Genomic DNA, 19,835 nt, shown 5'->3' with positions numbered 1-19,835 from the left:
AGGGCACATGGCTGGGGTAGCCAGGGATCCAGGGAGTCCAGAGAGGCCAAGGTGGATGCGGACGGGGGTGTGTCCAGTGTGTTCCGCAGGGGCCGGATGTTGAGCCACATGCTGAGACATCCATGCCATTCCCCCCTCAGCTGCTCAGGGAGATGCTGCTGCTGCAGTCATCCCCGGCACACATCTGACTCCACAGCCAGTGTCATCGGCTGGCATGGGCCACCAGGTAGTGAAAGGTTCAGCTGTGGCAACCACCACCCATGCTCGTGGTCAGCCAGTGCAGGCTGCCTTGGCACAGGAGGACTCCCAGCCAGATTTTCAGGTGGGGAAAGCCAAGCCAGGTGTGCCTAAGGTAGCTGTGACCAAGGCACATGTATCTGGGGCAGTGGTAACATCTGCTGCCCTGAGCAGCAAAGTGGTGGGAACTGCAAGGGCAGATGCAGCCAACACCACCCCGGCAGTGAGTCTGTCAGCCAGTACTGTGTTGGTCACAGCCCTTGGCACTGAGGCAGTTGTGCCACTGGGTCCTGGCAACAGCACCCAGCAGCCAATGACACAATCCAGGCCTTCCGTCCTCATGCCTATTACTAAATCCCATTGGCCAGTCCACCATCGCCACAGCCCCTACTGACCAGAGCAGCATTAGCCACTCAGGGTCCGCACAACCGGCCAAGAGGAGGAAGTGTGCTTCTGCAGAAGAGCCTGGGACCCCAGTCACAGCTCCGGCCTCTGGCACGGCAAGGAAGAAGCCTTTCAATAAACAGGAACTGGACTTCCTTGCGGACTATGTGTTGGCACATGACCGCGATATGCTGGTGGGCTCAGGTTGCCATACTACGCCTGCCTAGCATCCGGTCCACTGGCAGTTCATTGTGGATAGTGTCAGTTCCATGGGATAGGAGAGGAGCACAGCTCAGGATTGCTACAAGCATTGGTCTGACCTCCGACGCAGTGCAAAACAAAAGCGGGCCTCTAATTATTCCCTGACTCTGGTGACTGGCAGTGGGCCACCACCAGAGGAGGATGAACTCACTCTGCATGAGGAAATTGCTGCAGAGTTCATCGATCAGCGACTTATCCAGGGAGTGGGAGAGATACCGGATTATGATGCAACCTCCGGTGAGTGTTGATGCTTGTGTGTCCAGCCCATATGTGTGTTGTTTGTGTGATGTGTTGTGATTGACTGCCAGTTCAGGCTATGTATTCATGAGTGCCATGTGTGACACATGCAATGCTTGACTGATGCGTGCGTGTAGTGAGACAGTCTGCATGCAGGCCATGTGCTGCACAAGGGGGCAGTCCTGGTCAGCTCACATGCTACTTACATGCAAGTCACTTGGCGGCCTCTCCTGTCCATGTTCAAGCTCACTGACATGTTAACATATAGCCTGTGGTGTAGATCCACTCAACACTCGGACTATGTCATCACATGACTGATGGCTATGTGAGGTCACCCTGCAAGCTGCTCCTCCTCACAGGCATGCTTCATTGCCTCTCCACCACCCTGCAGCTCACTGTTACTGGTGATTTCCGTGTTGGATCACTGCAATGGCCCATTCCCCATTCCTGTGTACATGCACACTTCCCTCTTCAACTCTGCCAAACCTGTACTGTGGGGTCCTTCCTTTGTCCTTGATGCAGGGCGTCTCACTTGGACCGTGCAAATGGCACAGGCTCAGAGTGGACATAAGCATTCATTTATGGACCATGTGCATTTCCTGCAAGCACCTATGGGTCCGTGGCAGGCTAATCATTGTACTACATCTCTGGTATTTTGTCCATATCATGGTATTTGGTCATCCATATCATGCTCACTCAGGGTCACTTCCTCATCACGCACATGTTTAGGGTGTCCTTGTCGGTGACGAGCACAGGCCTCCCTCTGTTACAGCCACCCTGCCTCTAGGCTATTGGTGTTGTGGCTTCTGCATGTATAAATATACTTGTGATGGTTCCTTGTGTGTCCTGCTTACTGTCTGCCTCTCATCAGCTATAGTCTCAGTTGACTGAGATGATGCAATTGACACCTGCCAACACTGTCTGCAACTTCACTGTACCCTGGTCAGTCATTTAGATCCATGCACTGCCTTCCTGCCATTCCCCAGAGGGGTGGGGGGGGGTTTCACTTCAACCCAGTGCCAAGACTTTGCACATGATGACTGCACTTGCCCTTACAGTGCCGTCATGTCACGAGAATAACATCACTACGTTTTTGGTTCTGTTGATAGTTGAGGATGTACACATGTGCTGCACTGCACCCATGCACTTCTGAGCCACGTTTCACCCTTCAACATGCCTATTCACTTGTGTGATGTGAAAGTGACCTGGAATGTATGTATCCATGTGCCACCCTTTACTGTATTTCAATGCACTTGCGATGTTGCATCCTGTGACACGTGTACTTTTTTAAAATATTTATTTTCTTGTATGTTGACATGCATTTTACATGTGTCATAGACAGTTCTAATTGACTTGCTGCTCTGGCTATTTGTGAATTGTGCCATGGCTATGCTACATGACATCTCTTTGTTGACATCTGTCATTTTTGGCTAAGATCTATGCCTACCAGAAGGTTGTGTGTGATGCAGGTGATATGCAACATTCAGTACATATGTGGGTTTCGCATTTCACACGCATCCATGTCTGCTTTCAGGGTACCCTTCCACTTCATTGCCACTGCATGCATGCCATAGTTTGTTTCATGTGTGACATGACTGCCTCTGGTGTTGGCCCTCAATATTGTGCTGTCTATGTGTTTGGTATGTTCTGCTGACATGTGAGCTCATGTGTTTTTGTATTTTGTTACAGGTGATGATGCACCGGAAGCAGAGGAGGAGGAGATGGCAGACAGGATGGAGTGTTCAGGTCAACAACCATGTACCAGTGGTGGTCGTGGGTTGCTAGGCCGCGAACATCCATTCGTGCTCCAGGCCATCCTGTCCAGGCCTGCCTCTGGGTATGGCTCTGAGGATCTCTTTGGCTCTGATGTTGAATTAGATGCTCATCAATCTGTGCCGTCAACGGTGGGTGATTCTGCAGTAGATGCGGTTCTGTCTGCCACACCTGTAGTGGGGGTGAAGCCCTCAAGGGGCCAGTCAGTGATGGAATGTCCACCTGTGGTGGTTACGGGTGCAGGGTAACACTCCACACCAGTTGCTCCTGTTCCGGGGGCAGCATATCGACAGAGGAATGCAGTCCTGCAGCCAGAGGCAGTGCCAGCACAGCAAGGACCACATCTGCTTGGGCCCAACAGGTGTGGTGTACAGCAATGCAGTGGCTGTGCACCACCAGGGAACACTGGGTGGGAGAATGCCATGTATGCCATTGCTCAGCAACAGGGGGGGAGCGATTGAGATTTTGGCTCAAGGCATGGAACGTGTGGCTGATTCCATTCTCCCCCGATAGACAGGTGGAGCTCCAGCAGCAGGCAACGCAGTCCACATGCTGCTCACTCAGGCTGGGCATGGCGTGCTCAAACAGGGTCTGCCGGGCTGAACTGATGGCTCTGCGCTCAGCTATTGCTGCTGAAGGACAGGCCCACAGGAAAGCCTTGAGGGAAGATAACACCTCCCTCAGAAGCACTCTGGCTGCACTCATTATGAGCCAGGGGACACAGGCAGAACAGAGGATGGAGCTGTTAAACCGTAATCATATAGTGCCTCCTTAATATGAATATTGGCCTAAACCCATTCGCATTACGCAGAAAATTACATTGCAAAATTCCGATTTTGGGTAAACTTCGCCACCATTTTCAGACTCGTCCACCATTTTGATTTCAACTCATGTTCCATGTTCTAAAATGGTGGACTATGTTTTTGACTTCCAGTCGAGCCGAACGACCTTTGAGTTTCGTTAATGTTTAGGTTGACCGAGAGCCGACTGTTTAACCTTTGCAAAGAAACATTGTGCTTCATATGAACTGCCATTCAAGTGTTGTCCACGCTCACAAGCCTCATCCTCCTTTAAACACTGAAACAATGAAGAGAAAACTTTGATCATATGCTTTAGCTGAACTGCATTGTTGTGACTCTTGGAATTCGGTTTACCGTGGATTTGAGAACCAACAGTACCATTGTATGATCATGGACATGTAAACTTGTTTTAATCCTTTGTATAACATTGTAACATCTGCCCTGTGAAGTAGACACAAACTCTAGCCCGTGAAATATTAACCTGGAGAGAGCCTGGACAATATTGCTAAAATAGTATAAATATGTCTGTGTTTAGATGTCTAGCACTCTCACTCCTTACTGTGTCAGCTAGTACATACTGCGAGGTGTTTGGGAGGCAGATAGCTATTTGTTTTACTTTGTAAACTGTACAGTTACAAAAGATAATTGTATCTTTTCAGCCTGTGATTGGTGTATTTCATTTGCGGTACTCAGCCTTGATATTTATTTGATCTTTCAGATGGCGCCCGAAAAGGGACCCTCAGGATTGATGCCACCTCATTGAAGAGAAGATGCGGCTATCGGACCGGGATCAGACGGTGAGAAAAAGGGTCCCCTTATTATGAGACACGATACCTCAACAGTACTGCACCATCCAATCCCTGGATGTTGAGCACGCGGTCCGAGAAGGCAGCTTGACGAGGGACCACATATCGAGGCAGGCAGTTTTTGCCTAAATCACCAACAATGAGGGTCCTTTGTCCTTTGTAATCTGATCGGACCACCTCAGTCCTTTGTAATCAGGTGAGTCGTGCCCCGATTCCTAAGTATCCTGATATTTGGTTGCAGATTTGTCCTCATGAGCACAAACGACAGCAGGTAACACCAGTGATCTGACATTCCTGGGATATTGTCTGCCAATTTCAGGGGTTTATTCTGCAGAGACAGACAATCTTTGGAATTTGGCTGACCGGCGCCACAGGAGGGGTTGCCGGCATGTACTATGTGCTGTAAGTACGGCATTGGTAGTATAGTATTCAACGATATTTGGCACAGACAAACGAGACATGCTTCTGAATTTCAGTGGCCAGCTAATGGTAGTTTTGAGATCGCCCGAATAGAGTATTTAGAATCCATATTGTTAAAGAAAAAAGCTAGACCTGCAGCATTTGATGTAATTCAGAATTGGAAAAAAGAAGCTATGCAGCAACTTAAGAGTAAAGAGAAGAATGCACGTCGTCATATGTCTAATTCAGAAAAGACATTATTGTATGATCAACAGAAACAGTCAGAGTCTGTTAGAAACATGGATAGGGCTTTTCAACTTGGTGTACCGAAAATATATCCGTCTAAAGATTTTCATGTCTCAGATGAACTAATTGATAAACTTTTAAATGAACGTAGGTCTGGTACCACTGCACTACCTCCTTATGTACCTCTTCCTGCTGTCTTACCTCTTCCTGCTGTTGCACTTTCTCCCATACTTGTCCCTGTTCTTCCCATTGTTCCTCTGCCGCCAGCTGTTTCTCCTCTTCCTATTGTTGTTTCTCCTTCTGTATCTCCACCTGTGATTCCGTCTTTGTTGCCAGCAGTAGTGTCTCCACTCCCCGTTGTACAGGATTTGTCTGCTCTCTCTTTCCCAAGCGGCTCTTCTCCACTTGTAGCAGATGAAGGGTCGAGTGCTGAATCGAAGTAGTGACTCATAGTACAGTTTCTAAAGATAAGAAGAAAGATTTGTATGCATGGGCTAAGAAATGTATAAAGGAGGGTGAAAAATCAGCTGTTTTAGCTACACTTCTTGATCTAGAAAGTATTCCCGAACAGAATGTTTTTATTGAGGGGATGGGAATACATTTGGCTGTAATGTGGAATAATTTGACAGACATGGATGTCCCACAAGTGTTGAGGGATTTGAACGTTTTAGCTTATTCAAAGGATCCTGCGGAGAAAGTAAATGAGCATGTCGAGATGGTTTTTGAGTTAAGAAGGGCGTTAGAACGGTTACAGAATGATGAAGTAGATGGTGATAGATTAGACACTTTGTATGTACAGAAACGGTTCCTTCCTCGTTGTAAATCAACGAGTGAAGACATGTGAATTTGGACAAGGGATGGGCTTAGATGGATTTCGGATGTGTCGATATCTCCCATAGAAGTATAGGATAAGTTTAGTCAGTATACTCCAGAAATGCAGAAGAAAGTGTTACAGGTAATGGTAGAATACCTGCAGGATGAGTGTATGAAGAAAAAGATTTGTTGTCCTGCAGAATTGATGATTATTTATAAGAGAGTCTTTGCGCCCGATACAGCTTCAACCACTTTAGCACTCTATCTCGCTTTATTGCTTAACACACGTTCGGAGTGACCTGCTACTCAGTTGCCTATGAGAGAGTTTCCTCCGACATTTGTTCCTAAAGTTGAGATTCCAGCTAATGTCGCAGCAGGTACAGCAGCCACTACTATTGAAGCTCACTATGTATCACAATTTGTTCATGTCCCGTTCTCCAGACAGGAAGTGAACACTATTAGGCAGTCGATTCCAGACATTAAGAGAAATCCAACAGCGTTTTATAAAGAAATTGAATCTGTCTTGCATTCGTCAGCTTTCACCCTGGGTGATATAGACTTGTTCCCTGTGATCCTACCTGCTGATTTATGGAAACAGATTAGCACTGTAGACGATCAAGCAGGACTGGATGACATGTGCGTTAACTTGGTGCAGTAAAACGGAGAAAGGAAAGCTGGTGAGATACCACCGCCAGTGATACTGACTTTGCCAGACAGAATAGTAACAAAATTAAAAACTTTGGTTCCCGAGAAAAGGATTGTTTGGGACGAACTCACTGCTTGTACCCAAGGGAAATCTGAAGGTGCGACTAAATTCTTTAATCGGTACGAACAATTATTTTCAGATTTCAGCGGACAGGATTTAAGCACTGAGTCAGGAAAACGGCTGTTTGTGGATACATTTGTGCGTGGATTGTTGCCTGATATCTAATCACAAATCATGACTTCCAAAAGTGCTTGGCAAGCTAAATCGCAGACCGAAGTATTGCATATGGTTCAATTTTATGAAAATAGAGCCAATAATGAAAAGAGAGGGTTGAAAAGAAAAAGGGAGACCTGAAAACCAAAGTATTGTTGCAACAGGTAGTTAGAGGGACTAGAGGTGGGAGTACACAATTTTGAGGCCAATTTGTTCCACAAAGTAATACACAGTTGGGTCCTCTACACATGAAGCAATGTGCTTATTGTAGACAAGAGGGTCATTTGAGAGTCCAATGCCGGATCCTTCAGCAAAGATCGAATAACACAAATGGTATCATGGGTAGATGATCCAGGGACTGCTCTTGGGTAGGGGGTCCTGGTAGAAGCCAATTCACTTAAAATCCACAGTCATTCTTGCAAGACAGTCCGCAACATAGTGTAGATAGCAGAAATATTTTTGATAATCCTTCAACTGCTTATCTTTCTGAAGATCTTGTCTTTGATGATATATTGTCTCGTTAAGATAGCCCTAAACAGGGTCTGGAAACAGTACCTATTCCCATCGATCAGAACGGGCCCTACATTGAGATGAAAGTGGGGAATAGGAAGTATCTATTTTTGATAGATACAGGGGCACAGAAGTATTCCATTGATAATTCATGGGTTCCAGATATTCCATTGTCAGTGCAAAATAACGTTTCTGTAGGGGTTTCTGGCAAGCCAGTGGTTAGTCCAGTTTCTCAGCTGGTACCGATTTCACTGGGGCCATTCACGGATGACTGTCCATTTCTTCTAACAACGAATTGTAGTGAGAATTTTTTGGGGTTGAATCTGTTGAAGGAATTAAATGCGGTAATTCATTGTTCTTCGGATGGAGTACGTTTGACGATTTCACACCAGCAGTCTTCTATCTCACAGTTTTTGACTAGACCATTACCGCCTGAATTTAGTGAAGTTCCGGTGTGTTTATCGGCGGTTGACGACAATGATGTCAGCATTTTGCAAATTGAACCTGTTAAAATTGTTTTGAAGCCAGGAGCTAAGTTGCCACGTATTGCACAATATAAGATTTCAGTCGAAGGTGAGCAAGATCTGAAGAGCATAGTTTCTGATTTTGTCCATCGTGGAGTAATCGAGGAAATTGCAGGAAGTTTGTGCAATAGCCCGAATTTACCGGTGTATAAGAAAGGGGATAATGTGATCCCTTTCTGTTTTATTATTGATTTGCGTGCTATCAATAAGATTGTTGCTCCACAATTTCCAATTGTGCCCAATGTAACCACGATATTAACAATGATCCCAGCTTCTGCTACTCATTTCAGTGTGGTGGATCGTAAGAATGCCTTCTTTAGTATTCCCGTACACATGGATAGTAAATATTTGTTCGCGTTCACCTTAGGGGGACGCTCGTTTACATTCACTCATGTGCCACAAGGCTACACGAAGAGTCCGAGCATTTATAGTAGGGCTTTGAAAGAGCATCTCGATACACTTGAGTTGCCTTCCGCTTGTACATTCTTGCAATACGTTGACAATCTTTTCTTAGCTTCAGGCTCATAAATTTCTTGCAAAGAGGGTACTGTGTTGTTGCGTATTCACCTAGCAGAGCATGGGCATAAAGCTTCATTTAAAAAGTTTCAGTATTGTTGACAGGAAGTCGCCTATCTAGGCTATCTCCTGTCAAAGGAGGGAAGAAGATTTGACACCTGAATCGATAAAAAGCGTCCCAAATACACAGAAAGATGTCAGGGACTTGATAGGAATGGCTTCTTACTGTAGACAGCGGATCCCTAATTTTTCAGTAGTGATAAAACCAATGTTGGCATTGACAAAGAAGGGAATTTCTTGGCCATTACCGTGGAACTTGGAACACCAGAAAGCTTTTGATCTGCTCAAGGCAGCATTGTGTTCAGCAACAGTTTTGGGCACACCAAATTATGATAAGGCCTTCATGTTATATGTGCATGAATGTGATGGATGTGCTTTGGCTGTGTTAACACTGGAACATGGGGGGAAGAATAGACAATGCAGTTATTTTTCCCCCACTCTTGATCCTGTTGCATCTGCTTTGCCAAGATGTTTGAGAGCTGTCGCTGATGCTGCTGCATCTGTAAAACATTGTGAGGGTATGGTTTTAGGTCACTCTTTAACCGTAATGGTACCCCACTCTGTAGACGCTCTATTAAACAAAACACAAACGCAACACCTTACTTCCGCGCGATTTACAAGATACAAACTGATCCTATTTGCACCGCATATTCAAATTAAAAGGTGTTGCGTATTGAATCTGGCTGAATTATTTCCTCATCCGCAAGACATTGCTTGCAGTGACGAAATGTCACATGACTGCCTCTATACTACAGAGCAATAAACCAAAGGAAGGATTGACTTGATACACAATTGAAAGATCCACAAGGGGAGCGGTTTTGCAATGGCTCTTGGTTCAAACTTCTGGATGGTACATCCACTGATGCTTATGACATCACTACAATAAGCACAATTGCGAAAACCAAGAGAATTTTGCATAACTCTGCGCAGGCCGCAGAGATTATTGCATTGACCCGAGCTTGTGAACTTTCTGAAGGGTTTAGAGTAAATGTATTTACAGATAGCCAGTATAACTTTGGGGTGGTTCACAACTTCAGTATACTATGGGGAGAACGAGGTTTCTATGACCTCACACGGAACTAAAATCCAACATGGCACTTTGATAGTTCAGCTACTCTCAGCACTTGCGCTTCCTACTCAACTAGCAGTCATGAGGTGCGCCGCACATCAGAAAGTGACAGACGATGTAGGGAGAGGAAACGGTTTTGCTGACAGGATAGCTAAACAGACTGCCACTGATTTGTGTCCAGAAATGTATATAACGAAAGAAGCTACGAATACCTGTACAATGGATGAAGGAATCAATTCAATAAAAAAATATTCAAGCTGATGCCACTCCAGAAGAACTTAGACACTCGGCTGAGGGTTTAGCAAGTTTGGTTGAGGAAGGTTGTTGGGTGGACAACAAAAGAAAAAGATGGATACTACTTGATGCTTATCTCACCACCATCGTTACAATGGCTCATAGTCCTACTCATATATGTGCTAGAAGAATCTGTAAATTACTAGAACCTGTTTGGCTTAATGTAAATATTTCAAAAACTGCTGAGTGTTTGGGCCAAAACTGTATGGTATGCTTACAGCATAATGTTGGGAAGGGTACAGCGGCACCGAGAGGGGGTTTTGGTCTCCCCTCTGTGCCTTTCGAGGTGATACATTTCGACTTCATCGAAATGCAACACTGTTACAACTACAAGTATGTTTTGGTAGTAATTTGCGCCTTTAGCAAGTGGGTTGAAGCCTTCCCTGTGAACGATGCCACAGCAATGACAACGGCGAAAACCATGCTTAAGAAATAATTTCCTAGGTTTGGTCTCCCGAGAGTTATCTGGTCGGACAATGGTCCACATTTAACTCTGCTGTTATCCTGCAAGTATGCGCAGGATTGCAGATAGATAAACGGTTCCATTCGGCTAGACACACTCAGAGTGCCGGACTTGTAAAACGCTATAATGGTATCCTAAAGAACAAGCTAGCAAAAGTCTGCGCTAGCAGTAACCTGAAATGGCCAGATGCCTTACTGGTAATTTTACTATCCATTCGGACAACCCCACAGACTAGAACTGGACTCTCCCCATATGAGATTATGACGGGGAGGCCAGCTAATATTTGGAACTTACCTAAACCCAAAATAATGAAAGATGTGGAACATTTGCTTCTTGCTGAATACTGTGACCAGTTAACTCAAAACTTGTATTTGATTTCTCAACAGGTGCGAGAAGCCCTCCCAGTTAAATACGAGGGGCCAGGTCATTGACTTCGACTTCGACGTGGGGTCTGAGTGCTTACTAAAAGTTTTGAAAGAGCATCCTGTCTCGCACCGCGTTGGAGAGGACCATTCCAGGTCCTGTTGGCCACACAGACCGCTGTACGAGTAGAAGGAAAACGACATTGGATACACGCCACGCATGTCAAGGAAATACCTTTTCCTTTGCCACTTGACGAAGAAAGAAAGAAGGAAACTGTTTGTTCTGCTTCACATGATAAGCCTGTCTCGAACAACACCAATGGTGTGTTGGAGATTCTTCCTGAGACCGTGGGGCCTGGGGAGACTGCTGCTTTGTCTGTGAATTCTTCTTTGGATCTTTCTGCACCCTTGAACAATCTTGCTTCTGTTTCACCACTTCCTTCAGGAATCAACGACACTCTGTTCACAGATCAGGCCATACCTGGAGTCTTGAGGTACGATCTGCATCCACGGCACTAGACTTACAGCACAGCACAGTTGTACCCACGAGGATCCACTGTTGAGCTAGTCCCTTGCCACTCTCTCACAGAAACATAAGTAAGTGGCCGGGACCGGCAAAGTTACCTTCAAGCAAGATAAGCCACGTGGTCAGGAGATCACCAACGGACGAACTGAAAGAGTCTGTCGCAGAAACTTTCAAAATGAACTTTGAGGAACAATGCCCATTGCTAACTCTACTTTTATGAAGCAACCGATCGGTCTTGTGGCTAACAAAGACATTGAGCATCAAAAATCATGTTCCTTGAGGACTTACAGTTTTCTTGTAATAATGTTAACTGGTCTTATAGTTGTATTTGCATTTGGGTTTTGGTATATTGAGGGGGGAGTGTCCACTTGAGACTCTGTTACATACTGAGAGTGTTCCCACTATGTCTTTACCTTTCATGCATCGGCACACTCTACCTTCTAGGGATTCCCAACACAGACAGAGTTACCACAATAATGCACGTCTCTTAATCATGAATGCAACCCATGCGATTCTGAATAGAATGAATTGCTGGATATGTTCACATTTGCCACAGCAGGGGGAAAAAGGGTTGGGGTGGTATATTCATCTTCTTCCTTTGACTACTGCATGTTACACCTCTCTAAGGGCACTATTCTTTGGTAGTTGGAATGATGGCATCCCTGGGAACTTCGATGGGACTCATTTGAATGAATTTGAAAGACGAGTCCTGAAGCCTCTGGGATGTTCCCTTTCTGCAAATAGGAGCCAACACAATGTTGCCTCTATTAGGCCTTCCGATAGAGTTTCTAGACCTTTTCAATTGTTGATTTCTTTCAAAACGGGATGCCATGCCCCCTTCTTACACTATTAATCATGGCCCCAACTCTGTTTCCATCTGCATACAGAGGGATGGTTCTCAGTCAATGGGTACCTTTGAGGGTTGTACCAATATTGCAAATCTGACTAGTGAGGACAGACCTATGTATGCAGGTGATCCCGTTTATTTTGTTGGTGGCAATAAAGCTTATCCTTGGCTACCTAGAGATTGGCTGGGTACTTGTTATTTTTGTATCTTGCTACCAGGAGTATTTTTAGCAAGCACCTCTGAGGTCTCTAGAGCTCGTCCAAGGCAGGACGAGAATGGTGATACTCCTTCACAGGTCATGGGTGATGTAGCAAAATCCTTTGTGGCATTTTGGGGACAGATCATGAATTCCGAGGATATTAGGAGACTGGCGAGAGTATTGGAGAGAACCATCAACAGAACCACCGATATACTATACAATATGACGTTGGAACAGAAAGCAAGTAGATTATTGGCTCTACAGAACAGGGTGGTGTTAGACGTCATCCTAGCTGAGCGTGGTGGATTATGTAAATTGGTGGAATCTGCTTGTTGTGTTTTTGTACCTGACAGAAGTACATGTTCCCGAGGGAAATAGGGATCTTAGTGCTTGGTTCTGGGACTTTTTACAGTATTGGGGATGGAAGCTTTTTCAGTCTTAGTGGTAATCCTTGGTATTCTATTGTTCCGTTGTTTTTTATTCCTGCTATATGTTCGATGCTAGGGAGATATTGTGCGCAAACTGTAGGTACACTGGGACCAAAAATACATGCACCTGAGAAAATGACTAATGTTTTTGTAATGAAGGACATCACTGTCAATGGCAATTGATATTTCTGAAGAATGTGATTCAGGATGTATGGACATTGAGACATGGGGTTTTGAGTAAAGCGAATGGTTGAGTAAAGCTCTTGGCTTAGGCCAAAAGGAGGGTTTGTTAAACTGTAATCATATTGTGCCTCCTTATTATGAATATTGGCCTAAACCCAATCGCGTTATGCAGAAAACCACGTAGCAAAATTCCGATTTCGGGTTAACTTCGCAGCCATTTTAAGACTCATCCACCATTTTGATTTCAACTCATGTTGCATGTTTTAAAATGGTGGACTATGTTTTCCACCTGCAGTTGAGCCGAGCGACCTTTGAGTTCCATTAATGTTTAGGTTGACCGAAAGCCAACTGTTTAACCTTTGCAAAGAAACCTTGCACTTCAGATGAACTGCCATTCAAGTGTTGTCTGCGCTCACAAGCCTCATCTTGGTATATACACCGAAACAATGAAGAGAAAACTTTGATTGTACGCTTTAGCTGAACTGCATTGTAATGACTGTTGGTATAAGGCTTACCTTGGATTTGAGAACCAACAGTACCATTAAATGTTCATGGACATGTAAACTTGTTTTAATCCTTTGTATAACATTGTAACATCTGCCATGTGAACTAGGCACAAACTCTAGCCCGTGAAATATAAACTTGGAGAGAGGCTTGAAAATATTGGTAAAATACTATAAATATGTCTGTGTTTAGATGTCCAGCACTCTCATTCCGCACTGTGATGACTGCTACACACTGTGAGGAGTTGGGAGCCAGATAGCTATCTGTTTTGCTTTGTAAACTATACAGTAATAAAAGATACCTGTATCTTTTCAGCCCGTGATTGGGGTATTTGATTTGTGCTACTCAGCTCCGATATTTCTTTGGTTTTTCAGAGCAGCTGGAACACACCATCTCGGCTGAACTCCATGCAATCCCGGGAGGAGGTCTGTCTGCCACGCTAGGCCTCGCTGGCAGAGCTCCGTGTTACAGGTGGGTCCTTGCAGTAGGAACTCTGTGTAACACGTGAGGTGCTGCATGGGGATCTCTGTGCCATATTCCTGCACAACCAGGCTCACCAGGCCCGCATGCTTGCTGCCGTTGAGGGGCTTGCTGCGGCTATGCGTGGTCAAGCATCTGTGCCATGTACACCTTCTGATGTACAACCAGGGGATGATGACAACGAAGTATCTCTCACTCAGGTCGGGCCGTGAAGACCAAGAGCCCATGGAGGATTTATTTTTTAGTCTCAACATCATCGCATGTGGGTGTTGAGGTGCACCCTGCACCTCTCCCGTCCTGGGTTTCCACACCACCCCCCGGGTCCATTTTCGCCATTTTTATTTTTTGTCTATTGTGCATTTATGTTACAGTGTGGTGCTATGTGTCATCCGATGGCATCCACTGTGTGTTCTGGCTGGGCCCATCCAAGCTTGTCTTGTGTTTGTGGCTTGGGGTCCAGACACATATGCCTCTCCTGCTTCCCCTTTCCATGGGCTTTCAAGGATGGCACCGTGTGACAGTAACTTAAACAGAGGCATTGGACTTCCGTCATATCTGTGGCCAGTCTGAAGTCCAACTTGTGTATACACCCCTAGTGGGGAATCATGATGGTTTCTCCAGTGCATGGTTAGACTGCATTTTGGTAGGTATATTGTTGACTGCACATGATTTCATTTTGATTTTTCATGCATTGCTTTGACTGCATACATTGTTGATGCACTTAATCCTGTATGCGGTCCCATGCCCCCTTTAGCTGTAGAAGCCACTCTCATGATGGTAGGGGGACGTGTGGTGGTAATTTCACATTGAGACACTAGTGCAATGGTGTTTCCTCACTGTCTGACATTGTCACTGTTCTGTCCTGTGTTCATGATATGTTATGCTGGTAAATTGGCAGTCCTGTGTTGGTTTTGCTTATGATGTGTCACGGGATCGGCAATATGTTTCTGTTGCAGATGTGTCCACAACCGAGTGGTATGCAACACTGAAGGTTCATGCATTTCCCATGCTAACATGCATTGAATAGCCCTGCAAACACATCACCACCCCCACCCCCATCACCACCCCAACATCCACCCACGCACCCAGTACTTGCCTTCTGAGACATGCTGTGACCCTGCTGCACAAGTTCACATTGACTTTCATGATTATTAACTGGCAGCACAGGTTCATATTTTTGCTTTGTTTTTTTATGCAGCTGCAGGGGTTTCCAGTCCACAAACACCACTCCTCACTGTACTGTGCTGTGTAGTGAGCGAGGTGTTGCAGGGTCAACCCCACAGCACCTGCATTTTCTTTTCTTCTTTGGGATGCCCTGAAATGCATGCCACTGAAGGTTTGAGGTTTTGGTGTTGACACCTTTGTTGGCATGCATTTACGTACTTTTAGTATAGGATGGATATTTTTGATCACTCTTTTCTTCAGAGTCTGTGTCTGAGGGGATTGTCTGTGGCCTGTTTCCATTTGCGAGAGTGCACTTTGTGACAGTTGTGTCATGTGTGCTGATATTTGTATTGTAGTTTTCACATTGCATGCCATGGCATGGTGTGTGGGGTGAGTGACATGGGGTTAGTTTTACGTTACATACCAGCATTTGATTGTAATAATCTGCATGGGGTGGTGGAATCTGTAGCTTGCATGTGTGCCTTTTGGTCACACAAGATTGTCTTTGTTTAAGTGGCTAGGGATGCACAAAATGCTGCAATTCCAAGGACACATTTTCAGGGTGGTAAGGTTGTGACAGTTGACTGTCCCTTTGTTATCATCGATTGTCACCTGGATTGTGTCAGGCCTGTGTGCACTCCGCAGGGGGGGGGTTAGGTGAAAGATGTAGCCACACGCTGGATATGGGCTGCCTCGCCACGTGCCCTTTCCCCTCCCATGCGCAGCAGCCGTGCATGTGGTTGGGAATATGGGGCACCACCATGTCCACCGGTACGCCCTGCTGGGTTGCAACATTGTGCAGGACACATGCTGCCACAATGATCCTGCACACTACTGGGGGCACATATAGTAGCTGCCCACCAGAGCGGTCAAAGGAGCGGAAATGTGACTTGAGCTCTCTGAATGTGCACTCCACTATGCCCCGGGTTGCAATATGGCTGCGTTGTATCTTACCTGGAGTGGTGGTGTGTGGTCCCGTATTGGCGTCATCATGTAGGTGCTCAGAGGGTAGGCACTGTCCCCTGGGGGGGGTGATAATGGTTGTCATTAATTGGGTTTGTGCATGTGCACAGGCATTTGTTCTCACCAATGAGCCATGTATTGCCATGCCTCCCAGCTTCCAGGTCCAGGTGTAGGGCTGACATTCTGAATATCAAACTGTCATGGGTGGACCCGGGATAGTTTGTATAGACAGAGGTGATGATTCCTTTGGCATCACATACAACCTGCACGTTGATGGAATACTAGTGCTTGCGGTTGCGATAGATGTGCTCAGTGGCCCTAGGTGGACGTAGGGCCTCATGAGTGCAATCAATGGCACCAAGCACTTTGGGGAAGTTTGCCACCCCGTAAAAGTCCTGGACAATGGCCTACCTTTCTGCGGGTGTTCTGGGCATGTATACGTACCTGCGGACTGAGGGGTGTGTAGTCATGATTGTCAAAACCTGGTGTAGGCAGTGTGACTGCGTGGCCTGTGAGACGCCCCCAACTATGGCAGTTGTCTGCTGAAATGACCTAGTGGCCAAAAAATGCAGGACATTGAGCACCTTTTCCAAGGAGCTCTGTGCTTGGGAGCACAAGGTGGGTGATATGAGGTCATCCTCCCACTCAGTGACCAGTTCTAGGATGATATATGGTGGAAACCTATACCTGTCATAGACCTGGTCATCAGGCATCCCGAAAAGGCTGGTCCTGGGTAAGAAAATGTGGGGCCTGACTAGCCTCCTCCTGCGGTGTCCCACGATCACTGCTGTGAGAAATCGGACATTCATCGTAGCTGTATATGCTTGTTTTTTGTTTGCATGCACTTTTATGCTACGCGGGGGTGCTTCCGTCTGCTTCCGCGTGATGGACATGTTTCCGGCTTTGCGCATCTTTTGGCGTGCGCGGGTTTGCCCTGTTCAATTCCATGAATATGTGTTCTTAGCGCACGTGTGGGCGTTGCAGGGTTTTTGCTGCTGAACTTCCCCCTTTACGGCCACATTTTTGCATGTTGTTCCCCATTGCACATGTTCCGCCCCCTTTTTAGGTGTGTGCGCTGGATGTTGTGCACCTTTACTCAGTGACTCACGCACAGCTTTCAGGTTGTCGAAGCGACGTATGCACCACACGAGGATTCCGCGCAGGTCCCAGGTAAGCCAGGCGCATGGCCTTCCATGAATCGGGAAATGGGCACACGCGTGTGTTTCACATGCACGCGCTGCGTTATTCATGCTTGCACCACACATATCGGCGTACAATCATTCCAAGAATCACCCCATGAATTGTGTCGATAGCCACCAATTGTAATATGCCAAGTAGGAAGTTAGCTAGGTCACCACTGAACCATTGATCACAAAGCATTCAAAACATTCACCCAGGAGGATGGAGTTTTCAACAATGTAAAAGTTGCATAAAGACTTTGAAAGACCAGCACACACATATGCTGCCAGCCATATTTTGATTGAGTGTTGTGCTTTTCATTAACCAATATAGATTTCAATTGGCTTTGTATTAAAATAGCATGTACAATAATGGTAAACATATCAAGACCTACTGTTTTATTTATTTTTAAAAGCTAATGCAAGGGAGCTGCTGTATTCTGCACTGTAAAAGGGTAAAATGGTGACTGTGCAATGGTATTTTAGATTTGTTCTAAGAAATCAAAGAACAAACGTTAATTGCAATTGCAGATGGAAAGTTTTAGTATGTATATGAACAGAACAATGTATCATATGATCACATGGATTCAGCTGACAAACATGGTTCAAGACACACACACAAACACAAATACACACACAAAGATATACACAGAAACATATACACACACAAGATTCAAGATGGATTGTACAGAAAAATGTGCACACAAATGTATTTGAAAGTTACAAGTGGGAAATATATTGTTTTAGAGCCACTTGTTTTCAATTTAAAAAGTAAACATTAATCAAAATTCAAAGTTTGTGAATCTGAACATATAATTCTCATAACTGGCATCAGTCCATACCAGAAGCCATAAGGACAATGTACATTTCAATCCAATTAATTTTGACTTCACATTCCTAAGGGGAGGGCTACCGTATAGCTAACACATTTCATTGTGATGTAGTGAACTCAATTGGCAAATAAACTACAAGAGGAGGATCCTGTAGGGTGTGAGTAATTAAAGGGAATCAATCTAATTTCCTGACAGTCCAGAAGAAAGTGGTCTTTCCAAGACAGAACAAGATTACCGGAGAGGGATGTTTGGGGCAAGTGGACAGACTGAAATGAACAGCCTATCTAGCGGTGACCTGTGAGTATTTGATACCCAGACCTTTCCTAGGCCTTTGAAAAATAAACCAGAAATGAGTGAAATAATCCCACAAAATGTAGTCAAATTTCACAAGAGGTTATTAAATGTCATAGTACTACACAATATTTTGGTGAAATAACTGATTGTAAGCTATGTTACTTAAAGGGGGAATAATGTACACAGTGTATGTGCTTTGTGATTTATAATTAAAATTGAGACGTTGGGGAGTTTCAACCTAATACAACTTTTCTCCATTAATTTGGTATCTTTGGAGGCCTGAGGCATGCCAAGTTTACATGAGGAATGACATTCCTTTGTGATTGATTGTCTGCTTTAGTCAAATAATTTAAATGCATTCCATAATGAACTAAAGGTTATGTTTTTCACTTGTTGCATTGGTTTTCTAAAAGAAAATGTCAAATATTGGCACACACGTAGAGACACAACTACTAGATAGATTTTGACAAAAAAAGAACCAAGTTGGACAAAGAGCAGTCGAAGGAAATCCTTTGGTGGTTTGGCATACATACACCCAGTATTTGTAGGTTTTTTAATTGGGTGCAGAGTGGATTGCCATGATACCAAACAGGTTAGTCATAAACTAACATCCATATGTTAAAAGCTAATCTTAATGAGAAGCAAATAATAAAATCCTTTACATTATAAACATTCTGATTTATACGTGTATGTGACTAAAAAATACCAAACCTTTCTTATAATCTAGTTTGAAATAAAATAATGTATTTTAAGTTTTCTCTTTGTTGACATCAGAAACATACAAAATACTTTACATTTGGCTTTAATTATTCACGGACATATTCAAGGTGTATGTGCTTTGCGATTGATAATTAAAATTGAAGCACTTTGGAGTATCCACTTTGAACAGCTTTTCTCCAGTAATTTGGTATCTTTGGAGACCTGAGACATCCAGAGATAAAATAAAGAATGACAGACCATTTGTGATTGATGGTCTGTCTTCTGCCTTAGTCAATACAACAATTCAACAGGGGTCTTATGAAAAATGCCTTAACTCCTAGTGAATAGTGAGAGATGTAGCCATTACTAGTGTTGTACAGCTGAATCTGGCCTAGCATAATTTAAATCATTTGCTACACCAACTTATTTCTCTGATGTTAACAAAGAGAAAATTACATTAATTGTTTTATTTCAAACTATATTGTAGGAAGGGTTTTCTCTTGTTTAGTGAAATACAAATAGCAATGTGAATGTTTATATTGTAGAGGTTTTTTATTACTGTCCTCTTATTCAGATTAGCATTTTGTGTATGGCTAACCCTTTGGGTATCAGAGGCACACCACACTCCACCCAATAATAAAATTAAAAAAAGAAAACTGGGTGGATTTATGACAAACCAAGAAAGACTTTCTTTCAAATGCTTTGCGCTCAACTTGTTTCTAATTTGGCCTAATTCTGTACAGTACACCTGGCTCTGTGTGTGAGCCAAAATTAGATATTTTCCATTTAAGAAAACCAATGCAATAAGTAAAAAATACTCACTTTTTAACAGCCATTATATATTTTGTAGCATAACACAGTGTT

Source organism: Ambystoma mexicanum, chromosome 4q (genome assembly GCF_040938575.1).
Source record: "Ambystoma mexicanum isolate Mex_15411 chromosome 4q, UKY_AmexF1_1, whole genome shotgun sequence".
Lineage (NCBI taxonomy): Eukaryota > Metazoa > Chordata > Amphibia > Caudata > Ambystomatidae > Ambystoma > Ambystoma mexicanum.
This window is presented reverse-complemented; position numbering follows the sequence as displayed.